General features: G+C 41.3%; 1 pseudogene; it reads right to left on the bottom strand.

Annotated features, from left to right (window-relative positions):
* Positions 1-3,930: 3,930 nt before the first annotated feature.
* LOC110500843 lies at positions 3,931-20,589 on the bottom strand (annotated as a pseudogene).
* Positions 20,590-21,844: the final 1,255 nt, after the last annotated feature.

Genomic DNA, 21,844 nt, shown 5'->3' with positions numbered 1-21,844 from the left:
TAAAAGACACGGCGGTTGGAACCAAAAATCTCAAGTTTGGACTCATCAGTCCAAAGTACAGATTTCCACTGGTCTAATGTCCATTGCTCGTGTTTCTTGTCCCAAGCAAGTCTCTTCTTCTTATCGGTGTCCTTTAGTAGTGGTTTCTTTGCAGGAATTTGACCATGAAGGCCTGATTCACTCTGATTCCTCTGAACAGTTGATTTTGAGATGTGTCTGTTACTTGACCTCTGTGTAGCATTTATTTGCATCAGAGGTAACTCTGGGTCTTCCTTTCCTGTGGCGGTTCTCACGAGAGCCAGTTTCATCATCGCGCTTGATGGCTTTTGCGACTGCACTTGAAGAAACGTTTACAGTTCTTGACATTTTCCAGATTGATTGGCCTTCATGTCCTAAAGTATTGATGGACTGTCATTTCTCTTTGCTTATTTAAGCTGTTCTAGCCATAATAGTATTTTACCGAATAGGGCTAGCTTCTGTATACCATCCCTACCTTGTCACAACACAACAGATTGGCTCAAACACATTAAGAAGGAAAGTAATTCTACAAAATAACTTTTAACAATGCTCACCTGTTACTTGAAATGAATTCCAAGTGACTACTTCATGAAGCTGGTTGAGAGAATGCCAAGAGTGTGCAAAGCTTTCATCTCAAATATAACATATATTTAGATTTGTTTAACACTTTTTTGGTTACTACATGGTTCCGTATGTGTTATTTCATAGTTTTGATCTCTTAACTATTATTCTACACAGCAAAATCATATTTTTTTACTGAACCATGCCTTTAAACAATAACAGACGATACACTCTTGTAGAGACACACTGAAAGAAAGTGGTCACCTCGAGCCCTGCAGCATTTCACCATCAGTATGATGGACACCAGTAGAAAGGGAGACACCACCAGTAAACCACACAGCAGCCTGGGCAGCAGAGAGATGAAGACAACAGAACCTGGAGGGACTAGCGAAACACATGTTTTACCATCAACACACACACACAGCTCTTCGCACCTCTCACTGTCTCCCAGCTTTCTGGTGATTCTCCATTTTAAAATGTTCTATTATTAATCCAATTATTTCAACTTTATTTGAATACATTTCCACATTTGAGCTGTTATTGGAGAGCTTTGATTAAAGTCCTTTTTAGGTCTATGTAATCAGTCTCAATCTCACCAGTTGACCTGATGAGGATGGTTCCACTGAGTTGAGACTACTGGTGCCGACCTTTGTACTGATCAGCCTGGTTAGACATTATGGTGATGGTTTTACCACGTGTACTAGAACTCTGCTGACTGTCTTTGAACCAGCGGTGGTTCAGTCTGTGTAGTCTGATATCTCACACAGCAGTGACTTTCTCTCCAGAGTAGAGCGGACCCTAAGGAGAGATTCTCACTGTGGCCATGGGCAGAGCTGTGGAAACACAAATGCATTTAGATGATTCATAGGTAAGATTTTGTTTTATATTGTGGGTAATACAGTCGCTATTATTTAAAACATACTTACACACAGACCATGTCTACATGATGGACTCAATATAAATAGTGTTTGACAAAAAAGAGACAAAATAACTCACCTACAGAGGTGAGAGTTAAAGCATCACTTGGTTGTGAAGATGGGGTTCTAGAGAATCTGTGTCCTTCACACCAGTGCTGACCCTGGTCAGACACAGCAGCTCTACTGACGGTGAGAGTTAAAGCATCACTTGGTTGTGAAGATGGGGTTCTAGAGAATCTGTGTCCTTCACACCAGTGCTGACCCTGGTCAGACACAGCAGCTCTACTGACGGTGAGAGTTAAAGCATCACTTGGTTGTGAAGATGGGGTTCTAGAGAATCTGTGTCCTTCACACCAGTGCTGACCCTGGTCAGACACAGCAGCTCTAGTGATGGTGAGAGTGTCTCCTGTTATAGTGTATTTTTAATGGAACAAACTAATCTCACTGCTGTACTAGTGATAGCTCCAGCTACTGTCAGACCCTGTTGAACCGGGGTGGCAGGGTAGCCAACCGGAAGGTTGCAAGTTCAAATCCCCGAGCTGACAAGGTGATCTGTCGTTCTGCCCCGGAACAGGCAGTTAACCCACTGTTCCTAGGCTGTCATTGAAAATAAGAATTTGTTCTTAACTGACTTGCGTAGTAAAAAAATAAATAAAAAACAGTCAGAGTTACTGATGAATGATGGACTCTAAAACACAAAAGCAGGAGAGAAAGAGGTAGAAAGATGGAGAAAGGGAGGGTGTGTGAGAGAGAGAGCTGACTACATGACATTGACCGACTGAAAATGTATTTCCAAAATGATTGTCACCCTTGATAAAGATGAATAAAAAAGACTGTAGAAAATAAATAATACAAATACTGAGCTAAAGGAGTATTTTTTCTCTCAAAAAGATACAGGTCAAAATTATTGCCCCAGGACGAGCGGAAGCAAACTAGCCCCATCTTTCTTTCGACACAAAACCCACGACTGTCAAGCGTGGCCAAGGAGATCTATTTTAATGTCCTCTGACCATCGCACCAGTTCCAATCCAAGTGCCAATGCCTTTTAGCAAACTCCCGGTGTTTACATTAGTTGGTGACATTACAAAATGACTATTTTGCATTGAAAGAAAGATAGATATGCAAAAAATAACCCCATATTTACTGTAAGTTATGGTGGTTGAACTTTGATGTTATGGGGCTATTTTGAAACTTGGTCGCAAGTGGATCATTCATCAAGTCAACAACCCCGAGCACACATCACACTCCACGAAGAAATGATTTGTCACGCCCTGACCTTAGAGAGCCGTTTTATTTCTCTATTTGGTGAGGTCAGGGTGTGATGCGGGGTGGGCATTCTATGTTTTGTGTTTCTACGTTTTGGCCGGGTATGGTTCTCAATCAGGGACAGCTGTCTATCGTTGTCTCTGATTGGGAATCATACTTAGGCAACCTGTTTTGCCTTCTTAGTTTTGTGGGATGTTTTTTTTTTGTTAGCTCTGAGAAGCCTTCGGAACGTGACGTTCGTTAATCTTTTGTTGTTTTGTTTGGTGTTCTGAGTAAATAAAGTATCATGAACACGTACCATGCTGCACCTTGGTCCACTTCTTCCGATGAGCGCTACATGGTTAATTGGCCCAAAAAATACATTTTGCAATGGCTCTTGAACCCCATTGAAAACCTGTGGTTTCAATTGAATAGGGCAGTCCATAAGCACAGACAAATGATATCAAGGATTTGGAAAGATTCTATATGAAGGAATGGTGGAAGATCCCTCCCAGTGTGTTCTCCAATCAGCAGGTAGCCAAGCGGTTATAGTGCTGGGCCAGCAATCGAAATGTTGATAGTTCGAATCGCTAGTGAAGAATCTGTTAACGTGCCCTTGAGCAAGGCACTTAACCCTCATTTCTCCAGGGGCGCTGGACAAGTGAAGTGTGCTCAATTCTGAGCCTCTGGGAAGTGACTGTCGACACCAGCATGTCCTCTGATGCTTTAAGCGAAACACAAAGAAATAGCATCTGATGTCATGTTAATGTCTACACATCTTCATCTTACTGTAAAAGGCGTGGACACAGCAACAATGTGGTCTTTTTGTGGGTGGAAGAGAGCAATAAACTATAGTAAAGATTTGAGGAAGGAATTTTGTGGATAAAAACATATTTAGTCCAATCTTTAAAGTTTGACTTCATGGCATATTTATAATTTAGTTTATGTTTTAACTATTTGGACGTCAACTGCAAGTAGATGTTCTTGAGTTACAGCAGAAACGAGGTAGGTCTGTCAACTGTTCAAAGTAATAACTCAGGATAGTAGCCAAAACACACAGAGAAGAAAGAGTAGAGATGAGATAGAGCAGAGACTTCCTTTTGATGAGGGCTGCTGTTCTATAAAATAATTCCTGTATGTTAGTTGAAAAGGAAGCCACATTCTATAGTTGCTCTCTGAAAATAACCCTTCACTCAGCTTGAGAGTTAGATGATGAGACGTGGGTGTGTTTGGGGTCTGTCACTGTGTTGATCAGTCTGATGGTGGTGGTTTTGGAGCATGTGTTTCCTACTGCTGCTGGTTGTGTGGATAATGGTCATGGTGTTTCACAGATACCGGTAGCTTTGTTACTTTATGAGCAGACGACTCAAGGTTGTAGAGAAAGACAGAGGGAGATAGAGGGCTCGGGGAAGAGAGAGAGAGTGAGACAGAGAGAGAAAGAGCAACGGGGGGTTAGAGAGCGAGTGAAAGAGAGAGAGCAAAAATATCAAAGCAGTTTGTGTGCATTTTCATCTTGGCTTCGTATACCTGCAGACGTGTTTGCATGACTTCTTCTGCATGCTCATTGGTCAGTGTGACTGAGGGACATGAAACACCTGTCAACTTTTTCTGAAGGTACTGGGTCCCAGGTTACTGACAAAGGCCCCCCTTCTACGTTTCAGGTAACATCTTGTGGTGATGTCACTTTCTGTGACTTGTGGTCTCCGTGGCGACCTGTTTCTGTTTATCAGGAGCAGTGACAATGACCTGGCTGCCGGCTGTCTGTCTGACCACATAAACATAAACACATAGACACAGAAACCCTCTAACTGGAACAGTGACCTTCCAGACCATGCAGGGACACTGGAAATAGCAGTCAGTCACACACCACTAATGTCATTAATCATCATGATCTGTCTGTAGGATGAGGAGGCAATATGGGAGAACTCGTAGTCATAGTAAGTTACTATTTGGAATTCAACACAGTAATGGAAATATTAAATAGTGTTTCCATGTAAATACCACACCCTGGCTAATGTGTCTTACCTTTGCTTACTTGGAAGATCCCTTTGCCGTCATAGACGTGCATGTCCACATTTCTATAGGAAGTGATACACAGTACCAGAACTAACCAGGTCCTCATAACTCATGCAGAGGATATGACATCATAAAACTGAGAAGAACTGTTATTTTCAGGCACACTCTTCCCCAAGAAGTCATTCTGAAAATATCAACGGGTCTTCAGCTGATGGGGTATGGCTTTTGAATTTTGCTAATGGGGCATTTATGTTATATTTATGAAGATTCAATGGGTAGATATAATTAAGTCCAAAAATGGATGTAGAAATAGCAGATTGTCCCTTTAATTAACTCACACATTGTGGAGCATAAGATCTCTACTAGGCTGAAAGGAGGTTTGACCAAATTAGGTTGTATGGAAAAGTTGATGATGACAATATCCATTTACTGTAAGAAAGCACTCATTCCATCTGGTGGATAAAATATAGTTTATTAAAAAAGCACAACGCAAAGATATTGTAAAAGTACAGGCCATTAGAAGAAAACGTGAATAATACATGTTGGAAATTCATATTCAAATATGTTATTCTATCATCTGAATGACAGACATCATACATCAACGATAATACATTTTAATACATTTACAACAAAACAGTAAAATTCAATACACAATACAAAGCAGATACAATTACTGTAGCTGCAGATTCGATCCAACATCATTACACCTTATAATAAAAAGCTGTTACAATAAAACACAATTAAACCATGCTTAAATACAATGTATCTATTGGTGAGTAAAACAAGAAAAATATCCTTAATGTACAATATGTTATTGTGTGTGTGTGTGTGTGTGTGTGTGTTTGCTTGCTTGTGTTCATTGCGTGTGCACAATCCATGTTGCTGGGTTCCTTCTGCTCCTCCTCCTCCGCAGTCAAACAAAATCTTTAGAATCAAACAAAGATACATACTTTAAATAGCTACATTATACGTTGATATCAGAGCATTAGTTCCATATTACTATCATATGTAGTATCAATAGCATATGGCTATTAGTCTTACCTGAGGCTGTACCTGGCTTCAATTGAGAATAGACTGAATCTTCCTCGGGTGGGGTTGATGTTTCTGTCAGGGGTGAGGATAAAACATCAGAATAATATAACAGTTATATACAGAATATTATGCAGCTAGTCAATATGGGGTCAGAGGTGTGAGGTTATGATAGAGGGAATATGGAAGGAGGGATGTCCAGTCTTACCTTTCTTCTTCCTGGCTTTGGCCTTCTGTTTAAGGTCAACCTCAGCATTGGCCATATCAACAGGTCCAGTTGCTGCTGAAAATTGAAATTTCCAGTCAACAAATGGAGGAATTAACATATTGCATATTCTGTATCTTCGTTGAAACTCTTAAATCACACATTTAGATTCCACTGATTGCCAACCTGTAGAATGGGTCTCACCTGTGGTCTTCCCTGTCTTGATCTCAGAATAGACTGGATTTTCTTTTGGATCAGCTGGCATTTCTGAGGAGGAGGAGAGAATTTGTACATTTTTATCAAATTTGAAGAGTAAAAAACACTGCTACATTTTGTATGAATTTATGTGACAGTTGAGAATTACTTTTATTTTTCTTGTCCAACTTTCTGTGTTGAATCTGTACATCACATCACTTGGTCCAGCAGTAGCAGCACCAGCATCTGAAACATACAGGTAATACACTAATATCTCCACTTAGTGTTAGTATGTCAGTAATATTAAACATGTGAAGAACAACTGCAAACAACTCTACACTGTATTCATGCTAAACTTAACATAGTGTACAGTACCACTGTGATTACTGTCCGAGGGAGTGATTGTATCATAGATGTTAGCGCCACCTGTTGGTCAAAGAAGAGAGTGAAAGATTTATTGGACGGTTTTCCCTCAGCTTGCCTAGGGACATAGAGTATGGTAACATGTTGTATACAAGTGGATGGTGAAAAGTCAGTGTGTGAGGTTACAGAGAGGGTAGAGTGGTCTGGACTAAGAGACTAACCATGCTGCAGATGTGTATTCTCAGCATCAAGAGCCCGTCCCTGGGTAGATCCTTGGTCCTGTTGGGTTTCCAGGTTGGTGCTCTGGAGCTGGTGGGGCCTACAGGGAGAGAGATAGTCATGAAGCAGATTATATTTTACTGTATGAAAAGGAACATGAACAAAAAAAGTTTAATGAGAAATTATAAAAGTCTCACCTTTGGCATTTTTATATCGACACAGCAGTACCAGGAGAATGGCCAGTAGAACACCAGCAACAACCAGACCCACAACCGCCTACTAGGACTGATGTAGAGGGTCCAGGAGTTACGCCTGGAGAGAGAACAACAAATCACCATTAGGTTCTGAGGTAGTTGTAGAATGGAAATGGACTACTCCAGCAACCCTCTCGCAACCCCCCCCCCCCCCTCCACTCACACACACACACACACACACACACAAACACACACATGCAGTGTAGTTTCATTTTGCTTCACATCATTACATTTTGAATACATGAATCCATTATTTTTTTTACTATTAACCTTGTAGGGTGTAGAGTGTGAGACACTGTGTGACGAAACAAGGTAAACATCTGGGGTTTCTTATCGCCCCCTTCAGGACAGACCTGTAACTACTCCTCATTCTTGTGGATCACAATATTGAAACTAAGATGTGATTGGTCACATAGCAACAACATAACCCCTCAGTCAACTGGGTCTGTCCCCTTATTCCTTCCTCTGTCTATTTCATCATATTAGTTTATATTGTATGTTTCTCAGGCTCATGCTGCAACCTGATTGAAAGCTGTAGTGACCAACACCTCCATATCTCTGCAGTCAGAAAACACAGTGTAACCAAACATCATCAGTTGCCACATTTATTGTGCATATATGACATACTTCATATTCTATGAATGAAACATTTTCTCGTCCAATAAAGTGAATAGTTAACTAACAATATTCAAAATACAGAGAAATACATTAATCATCATCATTGCAGAGTTGCACATAAAGTGTACTCCATTCTAAGCCTCTGGCAAGTCTTCCGGACCCGGACAGTTCCTGCGTCTGTGACACGAATGGGGCTTTGACAGAATTAGAAAGGTACAGATGCTTAAAGAGAAACAGAAAAAATAGCATCTGATGTCATGTTCATCTCTACACAACTTCCTCTTACTGTAAAAGTAAATGGACACATCAACACTGTGGTCTTTCTGTGGGAGGAAGAGATAACTGTAGTATATATCAGAGAAAGAAACTTAGTGGATAAGACATAGTTGTACAAAAAGTGAAGTCAATATTGCACTTACCATACCTGGTCATGTTAACATGTTCAGTACAATCTTTAATGTCACTAGGAGAGGTGTCAAAGGTTTGAGGTCATGGCATGTTTATCATTTGGTTTATGTTGTAGCTATTTGGAGGTCAACTGCATGTGGATGTGCTTGAGTTACAGTCTGTCAACTGTTCAATGTAATAACCCAGGAAAGTAGTGATCACAGTGATAGATTTTTTTATTTATTTATTTTATTTCACCTTTATTTAACCAGGTAGGCAAGTTGAGAACAAGTTCTCATTTACAATTGCGACCTGGCCAAGATAAAGCAAAGCAGTTCGACACATACAACGACACAGAGTTACACATGGAGTAAAACAAACATACAGTCAATAATACAGTATAAACAAGTCTATATACGATGTGAGCAAATGAGGTGAGATAAGGGAGGTAAAGGCAAAAAGGCCATGGTGGCAAAGTAGATACAATATAGCAAGTAAAACACTGGAATGGTAGATTTGCAATGGGAGAATGTGCAAAGTAGAAATAAAAATAATGGGGGTGCAAAGGAGCAAAATAAATAAATAAATAAAATACAGTAGGGAAAGAGGTAGTTGTTTGGGCTAAATTATAGGTGGGCTATGTACAGGTGCAGTAATCTGTGAGCTGCTCTGACAGTTGGTGCTTAAAGCTAGTGAGGGAAATAAGTGTTTCCAGTTTCAGAGATTTTTGTAGTTCGTTCCAGTCATTGGCAGCAGAGAACTGGAAGGAGAGGCGGCCAAAGAAAGAATTGGTTTTGGGGGTGACTAGAGAGATATACCTGCTGGAGCGTGTGCTACAGGTGGGAGATGCAATGGTGACCAGCGAGCTGAGATAAGGTGGGACTTTACCTAGCAGGGTCTTGTAGATTACATGGAGCCAGTGGGTTTGGCGACGAGTATGAAGCGAGGGCCAGCCAACTAGAGCGTACAGGTCGCAATGGTGGGTAGTATATGGGGCTTTGGTGACAAAACGGATTGCACTGTGATAGACTGCATCCAATTTGTTGAGTAGGGTATTGGAGGCTATTTTGTAAATGACATCGCCAAAGTCGAGGATTGGTAGGATGGTCAGTTTTACAAGGGTATGTTTGGCAGCATGAGTGAAGGATGCTTTGTTGTGAAATAGGAAGCCAATTCTAGATTTAACTTTGGATTGGAGATGTTTGATATGGGTCTGGAAGGAGAGTTTACAGTCTAACCAAACACCTAAGTATTTGTAGTTGTCCACGTATTCTAAGTCGGAGCCGTCCAGAGTAGTAATGTTGGACAGGCGGGTAGGTACAGGTAGCGATCGGTTGAAGAGCATGCATTTAGTTTTACTTGTATTTAAGAGCAATTGGAGGCCACGGAAGGAGAGTTGTATGGCATTGAAGCTTGCCTGGAGGGTTGTTAACACAGTATCCAAAGAAGGGCCAGAAGTATACAGAATGGTGTCGTCTGCATAGAGGTGGATCAGAGACTCACCAGCAGCAAGAGCGACCTCATTGATGTATACAGAGAAGAGAGTCGGTCCAAGAATTGAACCCTGTGGCACCCCCATAGAGACTGCCAGAGGTCCGGACAGCAGACCCTCCGATTTGACACACTGAACTCTATCAGAGAAGTAGTTGGTGAACCAGGCGAGGCAATCATTTGAGAAACCAAGGCTGTCGAGTCTGCCGATGAGGATGTGGTGATTGACAGAGTCGAAAGCCTTGGCCAGATCAATGAATACGGCTGCACAGTAATGTTTCTTATCGATGGCGGTTAAGATATCATTTAGGACCTTGAGCGTGGCTGAGGTGCACCCATGACCAGCTCTGAAACCAGATTGCATAGCAGAGAAGGTATGGTGAGATTCGAAATGGTCGGTAATCTGTTTGTTGACTTGGCTTTCGAAGACCTTAGAAAGGCATGGTAGGATAGATATAGGTCTGTAGCAGTTTGGGTCAAGAGTGTCACCCCCTTTGAAGAGGGGGATGACCGCAGCTGCTTTCCAATCTGTGGGAATCTCAGACGACACGAAAGAGAGGTTGAACAGGCTAGTAATAGGGGTGGCAACAATTTTGGCAGATAATTTTAGAAAGAAAGGGTCCAGATTGTCTAGCCCGGCTGATTTGTAGGGGTCCAGATTTTGCAGCTCATTCAGAACATCAGCTGAGCAGATTTGGGAGAAGGAGAAATGGGGAAGGCTTGGGCGAGTTGTTGTGGGGGGTGCAGTGCTGTTGACCGGGGTAGGAGTAGCCAGGTGGAAAGCATGGCCAGCCGTAGAAAAATGCTTATTGAAATTCTCAATTATGGTGGATTTATCAGTGGTGACAGTGTTTCCTATCTTCAGTGCAGTGGGCAGCTGGGAGGAGGGGTTCTTATTCTCCATGGACTTTACAGTGTCCCAGAATTTTTTTGAGTTAGTGTTGCAGGAAGCAAATTTCTGCTTGAAAAAGCTAGCCTTGGCTTTTCTAACTGCCTGAGTATAATGGTTTCTAGCTTCCCTGAACAGCTGCATATCACGGGGGCTGTTCGATGCTAATGCAGAACGCCATAGGATGTTTTTTTGTTGGTTAAGGGCAGTCAGGTCTGGGGAGAACCAAGGGCTATATCTATTCCTGGTTCTAAATTTCTTGAATGGGGCATGTTTATTTAAGATGGTTAGGAAGGCATTTTTAAAAAATATCCAGGCATCCTCTACTGACGGGATGAGATCAATATCCTTCCAGGATACCCCGGCCAGGTCGATTAGAAAGGCCTGCTCGCTGAAGTGTTTCAGGGAGCGTTTTACAGTGATGAGTGGAGGTCGTTTGACCGCTGACCCATTACGGATGCAGGCAATGAGGCAGTGATCGCTGAGATCTTGGTTGAAAACAGCAGAGGTGTATTTAGAGGGCAAGTTGGTTAGGATTATATCTATGAGGGTGCCCGTGTTTAAGGCTTTGGGGAGGTACCTTGTAGGTTCATTGATAATTTGTGTGAGGTTGAGGTCATCAAGTTTAGATTGTAGGATGGCTGGGGTGTTAAGCATGTTCCAATTTAGGTCGCCTAGCAGCACAAGCTCTGAAGATAGATGGGGGGCAATCAGTTCACATATGGAGTCCAGAGCACAGCTGGGGGCAGAGGGTGGTCTATAGCAGGCGGCAACGGTGAGAGACTTGTTTTTAGAGAGGTGGATTTTTAAAAGTAGAAGTTCAAATTGTTTGGGTACAGACCTGGATAGTAGGACAGAACTCTGCAGGCTATCTTTGCAGTAGATTGCAACACTGCCCCCTTTGGCAGTTCTATCTTGTCTGAAAATGTTGTAGTTTGGAATTAAAATGTCTGAATTTTTGGTGGTCTTCCTAAGCCAGGATTCAGACACAGCTAGAACATCCGGGTTGGCAGAGTGTGCTAAAGCAGTGAATAGAACAAACTTAGGGAGGAGGCTTCTAATGTTAACATGCATGAAACCAAGGCTATTACGGTTACAGAAGTCGTCAAAAGAGAGCGCCTGGGGAATAGGAGTGGAGCAAGGCACTGCAGGGCCTGGATTCACCTCTACATCGCCAGATGAACAGAGTAGTAGTAGAATAAGGGTGCAGCTAAAAGCAATAAGAATTGGTCGTTTAGAACGTCTGGAACAGAGAGTAAAAGGAGGTTTCTGGGGGCGATAAAATAGCATCAAGGTATAATGTACAGACAAAGGTAAGGTAGGATATGAATACAGTGGAGGTAAACCTAGGTATTGAGTGATGAAGAGAGAGATATTGTCTCTAGAAACATCATTGAAACCAGGAGATGTCATTGCATGTGTGGGTGGTGGAACTAATAGGTTGGATAAGGTATAATGAGCAGGACTATTGAATGAAAAAGAGAGAAATTAATAAGTGAACTACAGAAAATGTATGCTGCAAGAACATTGTCATCTTCTCTCTGAAAAGGACATAAATCCATGCACAACTTTTCATGTGTACTCATCAGCCCAGCAACAAGGTTTTCACAGGTTTTTGCATATGATTACAACCATTTCTCTATTTGACTCTCTGATCACAGCAGGAAAAGACAGCTTCACAGAGTGCCTTCCTTCACAAACCCACACTGCTAAAGATGAAGAGAGCAAACCATGACCCCTCAACTATGACAAACAAGTGATCTAATGTGAAGTTCCTCAGCCTTTATAACTTCTCTGTGCACTGGAAAAAGTCAAACTTAACCAATTGCTTAATTAGCATTTCTATGCAAGTTGAGTGGACTTAAAAATGACAAGACTTTGAGGCAATGTGTTAGAGTCTTTAATCAACAAACTCTGCTTGAAGTCAGTCATTTTTGAACACCCTTGTTGAGTAAAATACAAAATGAATGTTTGCTCAAAACAACTCAAAACGACACCAATCATCATCATTATCATTATTCCAGCATGAACACTTCACAGGTTGATTTTCAGAATGGTTTATTTCATACCTGTGTATTTGCATGTACTATGACTGGTTGATTAATCTTATGCTACACAAACATAGATAACATCAATTTTTCTAAACTAATCCAATCTGTTAGTAGTTGGACTTATTTCACCCATTACTGATATGTTTGTTCCAGTTTATATGATTTAGAAATTCTCAAAATCAATCTTCCCTACCCCAACAGTCATTCTGAATGCAGGTTGCGTGTGACTGAAAGGTTAAATTGTTGAATATCCTAACTTTGGCTGGATTCCTATAGAAATGACACATCCCTTTGCAAGCCGGCATAATTTGACTAAACCAGGAGCTTCAGACCAGTGTGTTAGGGTGTAACTAGGCCCTCAGGGGCTTTATGATATATGTAATGTGTTGTCATAATGAGTTTAATTTTAAAGATAACATATCCACTTAGACATTCACTTGGTGAAGGCTACAGTACTGAAAACCATTCAATACAACAATCATGCCTCTGTTGCTAGCAAATACAGTCGCGAGTGTTAATTACAATTCACTCTAAATGCAAAGCATTCAAGGCATGCAAATAAGTGTCGTGGAAATTTCCTCTATTTACCAAATCATGAGTGCAAACCACACACAAGTCAGAGTTAGTTATCAAAGTCCATCTTTAATTATATGAGCTCTATCACAACCCTGTGACTCTCAGATCAATTCAGTGTCTATCAATGAATTCTCTGAGAGCCCCCTCTACATTGCAACTGAGATCCTTTAATAGCAAAGATCCACCCCCCCTAGACGACATGACAAACCACAGGTCTTAGGAACTTACACAAAGAAAATACTTTACTTCAGAGAGGAGTATCCCCTAGCCAGACAGAGTTGGCTATAAATTAGCGTTCAGTTTGGTCTCCTAAACAAAGCTCTTATTTCGTCCTTGGTACAAAATGGTACCAAGACATTACCCCCACCCTATGATATATATCAAATTGTCATTTAGATACAACCAATTCTAAATACAACCAATCCTCCATATCAACAGGCATATATCAAATCCATCCTATCTTGACAAGATCACAGAGACACACTGACTGGCACACAGACATTGTGGAGCCAAGAGATACACGCTTGACCTCTCCCCTCTCTCCGGCCCAAACAACTTAGTCTTGACATAGAACAGATACTGCAACTCTGCCACAGTATTATACAAAAATAACATTCTGATGAGAAGTAACTTACAAACATATGATGAATATAAAACATCTTACCTATGTTACCACCTAATTCTGATTATTCCCCAACATAAGGTAGAAGTATTCTTAATTCTCTGATCAGCATGTTTTTTTTTTAGAATGAACTGAATTACATCTGGTAATTGGGACAGACATGAATGCCATTTTGGACATGCAGACAAATCAAATAAGACCATCTACAATCAACATGCAACCAAGCATATACTCTCTGATTACAACCTCATTGATGCCTGGCGAGCACATAATCCTAATGCAAAATAGTACACTTTCTATTCACAGGCATAAATCAACCTCACTAATCAATGTCATACTATTAACTAAAACTGTTTTCTTTAATCTAGAAAATAGAAATTCGACATATGAGCTTATCTGATCACCACGCCTTATTCTGCCTATTACCCATTTCCGAATCTTCTAATTGTATCTAGGCCTTCAAAGAAAGGTATAAGGCCTTATGATATACTGTATACATGAGAATCATCAAAGGGAGAAGGAAATAGAAGCAAATAGTGTAGTTTGTGATGAAATTTAACAGTAATAACTAGGCCTATCTACAGAATATACAACTGTAAATTGCAGAGGATGCAGAGAGTTCCATATCTATGGAAGGCACAGCCTATGACCACATCCTGTTCAGTTCACAGTACTTCCTGGTAGGGAGATTGGGGGCCTTCTGGGCGTCCAATAACGATCTTATCATACAGAGTCTGCGGCTACATGTGACAGATAATCAAGATGAAACTGTTTCAGCATCAAGAAAGGTAGTGACTATTCTCAAAGTAGACTACATAGTCTTCCATTCAACCACAGATATTTTACCATTATGACCATTTATATCTTACCTTGTTCAATCTTGGGATAACCAGATCATTGACAGTTTCATAGATGGATATTGGGTTTACATGACTGTTTGATCTTGTCTGGAATCAAAATACAGCCCATTACAATACAGTACATACAGCTTTAACACATTCAAATCAAATCAAATCAAATCAAATTTTATTTGTCACATACACATGGTTAGTAGATGTTAATGCGAGTCTAGCGAAATGCTTGTGCTTCTAGTTCCGACAATGCAGTAATAACAAGTAATCTAACTAACAACTCCAAAACTACTGTCTTGTACACAGTGTAAGGGGATAAAGAATATGTACATAAGGATATATGAATGAGTGATGGTACAGAGCAGCATAGGCAAGATACAGTAGATGGTATCGGGTACAGTATGTACAAATGAGATGAGTATGTAAACAAAGTGGCATAGTATAGTATAAAGTGGCTAGTGATACATGTATTACATAAGGATACCGTCGATGATATAGAGTACAGTATATACGTATGCATATGAGATGAATAATGTAGGGTAAGTAACATTTATATAAGGTAGCATTGTTTAAAGTGGCTAGTGATATATTTACATCATTTCCCATCAATTCCCATTATTAAAGTGGCTGGAGTTGAGTCAGTGTCAGTGTGTTGGCAGCAGCCACTCAATGTTAGTGGTGGCTGTTTAACAGTCTGATGGCCTTGAGATAGAAGCTGTTTTTCAGTCTCTCGGTCCCAGCTTTGATGCACCTGTACTGACCTCGCCTTCTGGATGATAGCGGGGTGAACAGGCAGTGGCTCGGGTGGTTGATGTCCTTGATGATCTTTATGGCCTTCCTGTGACATCGGGTGGTGTAGGTGTCCTGGAGGGCAGGTAGTTTGCCCCCGGTGATGCGTTGTGCAGACCTCACTACCCTCTGGAGAGCCTTACGGTTGATACATAATAACGGCAATGTATCTTACATCGCGATGTAACTTACATCTCTACTTCTTGTGTTGTCCATAATATCAGCATATATTGTGATGTCAGTTAGATCTGCTGTGTTTTATAAGAACAAAATATCAACCAATCAGAAACAGGATATCAACAAACATACTCAGGAATTAATGAGGGGTCTCACTCTTTTTCTAATTTCTAGCAAATCCCCCCCAAAATCAAACCAGCTGAAGAATACTTCTAGAACCACCTGAAATGCCACTTTAAGTACAGTTGAGGCCCCTAAGCTGTACATACCTGTGTTACTTCGGCCCCTGCAGTAGCACACTGCCACAGCTACAGTGAGGATCAGCACCACAGCGCCTCCTACTGATATTCCAATGTAGATGGTTTACCACACCAGTCCTGTCACATATTGTACAACACATGATTAGACGATACAATATGATAAAGACTAAATGTCTCTATATCATATAAATCCAATGTAATGACATGCATTACATAATGTATTTGACAACATAAGCGTATAGGCACACTGAACGTGTATGGAAGGGATTATTATGATATCTAGGTACCTGGGGTGGTTGTGCCATTTCTACACTTTACTGTCGCAGAGGCAGTTTTCCAACTGACTAGTTTGGGGGCGTTGCACTTCACATTGATGTTTCTCTCTGCTGGTGAGAGAGAGAAGTGAATCTGCTGGCCATCCCCGTAGATCTCATTGTCTCTTTCCCAGGTGTAGGTAATGTTGGGGTAGCAGGACACGTTACACACCAGCCGTACCGTACAGGAGTGGTTGGCCAATAGCTTGATGTCTGTCTGGATATAGGCTCTGACAAACCAGGAGAGAGAGGGACTCATAATCATTCTTCTAAATGAACCCTACCATAGCCATTCCACCAGGAGAAATACTTGAAAATGTGATGGATATTTAACAACGCTTGGTGAATAAGGTCAGTATAAAACCACAAAACCTGTGTTATAGTTTAAAGATCATAAATAACAATGATATCAAAATAGGATTCAAAAATGGGGACAACAGCCTACCGTGGACCTTCAGAGTGATGGTCTTACTGCCAATCTGACCTTTGTCCCCTTCAACTGTAAGTAGAAAATCCCATCAGTCTTGCAGTGTCAGTTCTCTGACTGTTAAACTGAAGTTTTGGGTGTTCATCTTTAGTCTCCCCTCAAACTGGGATGCAGGGGAATATACAACTTCTGAATTGAATTCTGCAATATCCTTTCCCATATACTTCCACTCCAAGGATTTTAAATGTCCCGTCTCTAAGCCTGCCTGCAGCTCCACGGAGTTCCCCACTCTCTTGTTGATGATCAGAGGAACACCTACACCTGAAACACACAAATGCACACATTATAAAGGGTAAATAAAGTCAAAAATAAAATAATTCTGACATCAATCAATGGTTGCTCACTATATTACAATGATCTTATTACTGTGTAATTATTCATGTTGTACGATGTAGCATGTGATGTAATTACTCATTGTTACACTGCAATACCTGTTACAGTGTGACTGTAATACTTGTTACAGTGTGCCTACATGAATAATTACACAATAATAACTACAATGCAAAGTCCTACCTAATCAATAATAGATAGTGGATTGGATTTCTATAGCCCATTTCCAGGTTTCATTTGTACTGTACATGGCATTATACATATTTTCACTTTATATCTTTACGTGTGTGAGTGTGTGGGTCCTTTTTAACTTCATTCAAGTCCACTCCTCCCCCACATTCAGTAGAACAGGATTAGATTACAGGAAAAGAGAAGTGGGGGGTGGATCGATAACCCCTCAGCTCACAAGTACATTCACTGTGTAATTATTCACCATAAATGCATCATATACTGCATGGGCAACATTATAAATACATGTCAGTCTGAAGTAATGTTTTATAAACCCTGACACAAAAAAAAACCTTAGTAAAAAAAATACAGTTAACCTGTCTACGATACTGGTTCCCAATTGGGAATCACCCCTCCCACGTGCAGCTGAAACGGTGGCGCATGGAACGCAAAAATATTCTTAAAAATATTTAACCTCCACACATTAACAAGTCCAATAGCTCAAATGAAAGATAAACATCTTGTTCATTTAGCCAGCAAGTCAGATTTCTAAAATGTTTTACGGCGAAAACATAGCACATATATATGTAAAACCACCACCAGACACAGCTCATTTCAATAGCCAAAACATGCAATCAACAAACGCAGGATTAAAAAATAAATCGCTCACTAACCTTTTGAAAATCTTCATCAGATGACAGTAATATGACATATTACACAGTACATATTTTTTTTTTTCAATAATATGCCATTTATATCCATAAATGTCCATTTACAGTGAGTTCACCTTCAGAAATTACTCAAAAACGCCCGCAGGAAATCTATGTAGCGCGGCAAGATAACGTAAAATAGACATCATAAACTTTGACTAAATATACATGTTCTACATATAGTTAGAAAGATACACTGCTTCTTTATGCAACCGCTGTGTTAGATTTATTTTTAACGTTACAGAAATCGCACACTATTCCATATTGTGAGACAGCGCTCAGTTCCAAGCTACATTTCCACGTAATGTTGGAGTCAACAGAAACACAGATTTAAGCATAAATATTCCCTTACCTTCGATGGTCTTCGTTCAGAATGTTCTGGAAGGCTTCATACTTACCCAATACATCGTTTGGTTTCAAGTCTTGCGTCTTTGTATTAGCTACTGCTAATAACATCAGCTGAAATGCACCCAAAACGTCCTCTGGTCCGGATAAGTTGCGCATCAAAACTTCAAAATTACACATTATATGTCGACTAAACAGGTCAAACTAAGTGCAGAAGCAAGCTTTATGATGTTTTAGACGTGCAAAACAAACTTCAATTCAATCGCCCATCGTCTGCCCTTCTCTTCAGTGCTGGAAACAAAGGAATGACTGTGACCAATTCGCGCCCATACGCACAGCCTATTCTCTCGTGGCACGCACTAATTTCACTCCCATAGGGTCAATTCTCGCGCGATTTGAACGGTTTGAAGCTCTAATGAAAGAGGACATCTAGCGGAAGAGATAGAAAGTGTCCGCAGAATCATAGCTGGTTGGGAAGGGTGGGGGCCATGACGTCAAAGTTGCTCCAACTTTCATGGCCACAAAAACTAGTTTGGAAGAATGCCTGCCCTGTGAGTTCTGCTATACTTACAGACATAATTCCAACGGTTTTAGAATCTTTAGAGTGTTTTCTATCCAATAATAATTTTTATTTGCATATATTAACAATTTTTGACAGATTTTTTTTCCAGTTTACTAGGGGTACCCAATCTCTCCAAAGGGGGCGTATGTCTGCCATATCCTCAACAGGTTTTAAACAACACAATGTAACTCCAAGTCAATCACACTTCTGTGAAATCAAACTGTCCACTTAGGAAGCAACACTGATTGACAATACATTTCACATGCTGTTGTGCAAATGGAATAGACAACAGGTGGAAATTATAGGCAATTAGCAAGACACCCCCAATAACGGAGTGGTTCTGCAAGGGGTGACCACAGACCACTTCTCAGTTCCTATGCTTCCTGGCTGATGTTTTGGTCACTTTTGAATGCTGGCGGTGCTTTCACTCTAGTGGCAGCATGAGACGGAGTCTACAACCCACACAAGTGGCTCAGCACACAGTAGTGCAGCTCATCCAGGAGGGCACATCAATGCGAGCTGTGGCAAGAAGGTTTGCTGTGTCTGTCAGCGTAGTGTCCAGAGCATGGAGGCGCTACCAGGACACAGGCCAGTACATCAGGAGACGTGGAGGAGGCCGTAGGAGGGCAACAACCCAGCAGCAGGACCGCTACCTCCGCCTTTCCAAGGAGGAGCAGGAGGAGCACTGCCAGAGCCCTGCAAAATGACCTCCAGCAGGCCACAAATGTGCATGTGTCTGCTCAAACGGTCAGAAACAGACTCCACAAGGGTGGTATGAGGGCCCGACATCCACAGGTGGGGGTTGTGCTTACAGCCCAACACCGTGCAGGATGTTTGGCATTTGCCAGAGAACACCAAGATTGGCAAATTCGCCACTGGTGCCCTGTGCTCTTCACAGAGGAAAGCAGGTTCACACTGAGCACGTGACAGACGTGACAGAGTCTGGAGATGCTGTGGAGAACGTTCTGCTGCCTGCAACATCCTCCAGCATGACCGGTTTGGCGGTGGGTCAGTCATGGTGTGGGGTGGCATTTCTTTGGGGGGCCGCACAGCCCTCCATGTGCTCGCCAGATGTAGCCTGACTGCCATTAGGTACCGAGATGAGATCCTCAGACCCCTTGTTAGACCATATGCTGGTGCGGTTGGCCCTGGGTTCCTCCTAATGCAAGACAATGCTAGACCTCATGTGGCTGGAGTGTGTCAGCAGTTCCTGCAAGAGGAAGGCATTGATGCTATGGACTGGCCCGCCCGTTCCCCAGACCTGAATCCAATTGAGCACATCTGGGACATCATGTCTCGCTCCATCCACCAACGCACCACAGACTGTCCAGGAGTTGGCGGATGCTTTAGTCCAGGTCTGGGAGGAGATCCCTCAGGAGACCATCCGCCACCTCATCAGGAGCATGCCCAGGTGTTGTAGGGAGGTCATACAGGCACGTGGAAGCCACACACACTACTGAGCCTCATTTTGCTTGTTTTAAGGACATTACATCAAAGTTGGATCAGCCTGTAGTGTGGTTTTCCACTTTAATTTTGAGTGTGACTGCAAATCCAGACCTCCATGGGTTGATAAATTTGATATCCATTGATAATTTTTGTGTGATTTTGTTCTCAGCACATTCAACTATGTAAAGAAAAAAGTATTTAATAAAAATATTTCATTCATTCAGATCTAGGATGTGTTATTTTAGTGTTCCCTTTATTTTTTTGAGCAGTGTATATTTGACAACTGACTTGAGATCAGATGACCAGCCTGAGCTTGCAACTCCAAACCTTTTTAACACTACAAATTACTTATGACCAGAGATATTATGAAAAGGTCATGTGATTATGATCGTTTTCTCACCTCTCACTGTCACCCAGCTCTCTGGTAATTCTCCTTCATTAGATTCATACTTATAGAAGCCTTCATCTGACTTGGATACTACAGGGATGGTCATCTCTCCTGTGGTCTCATTCCTGATGAGTACTCCATCTTTGTAAAAATCAACCTTGGGGTTCGGGTTTGTTTCCTGACATCTATGTGTACAGCGTAGAGTCACAGAGTCTCCCTCAGTTATGGGATAGGCAGGGCTCTCCAGGATCAGATGGCCAACTGTGTAACATAATATATCAATAAAACTGTAAATCTGGAGTAATCACTCACACCATATTAACCTCTTATGAGCTTGCATTATATACAGTATATATAGATGTTTAATATTTATATATTTAGAAAGTTCAGAAGTGATTGAAGATCAATAGTGAGCTCACCAGTGAAGTTGATGTGGAGAGATGAGCTGAGTTATGAATTTTGGGTCCGTCCTGTCCTTGTCCCCTCACACTGGTACTGACCAGCCTGGTTAGAGAGAGAGATGGTGGTGGTTTTACTGGTCTGACTGGAAAGCCGTTGTTTATTTATTAACCAGCGGTACGTCCATAGTTCACACTGCAGCTTGACTGTGTGTCCGGAGTACAGTGGCTCCTGAGTAGTGACTATCTTCACAGAGGCTGTAGGCAGAGCTGTGGAAACAGTTCAATGAAGGCAAATGCAGTTAGTGCACCAATCAGTTAAAAGTATGATCTTAGTACCGTGCACCATATTTCTTCAATTATTACATGAAATGAGATTTAATGAATGGAGGAATCAGAACAGCAATGGTAGGCAGCCTTCTTCAAATGGGGCCCAATGTCAAGTTGTTATGGGCATGGAGGTGAAAAGATGATACATTTTTTATTTATTTTTAATTACCTTTATTTAATCCAGTAAAATCCTATTTTGCGAGGGCGACCTGCCAAGAAGGCAAAACAGGGAAATAGCAGCGTGTCCATTAAACATTACAGATAAAAACAGAATACACACACAAGACAAAACGTCACAGTTGAAGAAACAACTGAAGATTAGAAACAACTGCAGTTGTCACAAACAGTGTTGTCGATCAGAGTCTTTAAAACAGACAAGGACACTAACTCCCCTAACTTTAAAATCTTCTGAAGCATGTTCCAAGATGAAGGGGCATTATGGGAAAAAATATTTTTTCCCTATCTCAGTTCTGGCCTTCGGAACAGACAAGGACAGCAGCGACTTTGAATGAAGACAATATTGAGTGACTGATCTGGTCAGTAAAGAACAAAGGGAGTTGTCCCATCAATGCTGTGTACACTAAAGTGTACCAATGCTTTAGCCTCCTAATGGAGAGAGAGGTCCATTGCACC

The sequence above is a fragment of the Oncorhynchus mykiss genome, chromosome 21 (assembly GCF_013265735.2).
Source record: "Oncorhynchus mykiss isolate Arlee chromosome 21, USDA_OmykA_1.1, whole genome shotgun sequence".
Taxonomy (NCBI): Eukaryota; Metazoa; Chordata; class Actinopteri; order Salmoniformes; family Salmonidae; genus Oncorhynchus; species Oncorhynchus mykiss.
This window is presented reverse-complemented; position numbering and strand designations above follow the sequence as displayed.